At 37.7% G+C, this 578-nt stretch overlaps 1 long non-coding RNA gene across 1 annotated transcript; it reads left to right on the top strand.

Annotated features, from left to right (window-relative positions):
• Positions 1 to 16: 16 nt before the first annotated feature.
• LOC110011534 lies at positions 17 to 527 on the top strand. Its single transcript, XR_002286542.1, has 2 exons — positions 17 to 148; positions 317 to 527. It is a non-coding gene; the product is annotated as an uncharacterized LOC110011534 (long non-coding RNA).
• The last annotated feature ends 51 nt before the right edge of the window (positions 528 to 578 follow it).

The following is a 578-nucleotide window of genomic DNA, read 5'->3' as shown; positions in this document are numbered from 1 at the left end:
CCCCCCCCCCCCCCCCCCCCCCAACAAAAAAAAAAGAGCAAGAGCAAAGAAAAAGAAACCCCATATCAAAAGGGAATAATGGGTTTTTCAATGAAATTATCATTGGTCCTCTTCTTTACTTGCTCTCTCTTGGTTCAGAAAACATTAGGTATGTCGGTCATATTAATTTAAATACTGTGTTTGACTTTTGTAGAATTTTGATTCTCAAAATAATGAAAATAAATATGTTTTATACATACATGTACACATACATACATATTATTCTTTCATTTATCATAATATGACTGATCGATTTTTTAATTTTTATTTTATACAGCGGATGTGGTTTGTGAGAATTTGCCCACAAACTTGTGTTCTTTTGCGGTTGCATCATCTGGGAAGAGGTGTGTGTTGGAGATTTGCAAAAATGCACAAGGAAAAAAGTGTAAGACATCAGAGGTTGTGGTGGAGAAATTATCTGGATACATTGAGACAGATCAGTGTGTGAATTCGTGCGGTGTTTGCCGTGAATCCGTCGGACTATCCTCCGATGCCTTTCTCTCATCGAAGTTCACTGCCCATCTCTGTTCTCCTGCTTG

This window comes from Sesamum indicum, unplaced genomic scaffold (genome assembly GCF_000512975.1).
Source record: "Sesamum indicum cultivar Zhongzhi No. 13 unplaced genomic scaffold, S_indicum_v1.0 C03145, whole genome shotgun sequence".
NCBI lineage: Eukaryota > Viridiplantae > Streptophyta > Magnoliopsida > Lamiales > Pedaliaceae > Sesamum > Sesamum indicum.
Note: the sequence above shows the minus strand (reverse complement) of the source record. Positions and strands in the feature narration are given on the sequence as shown.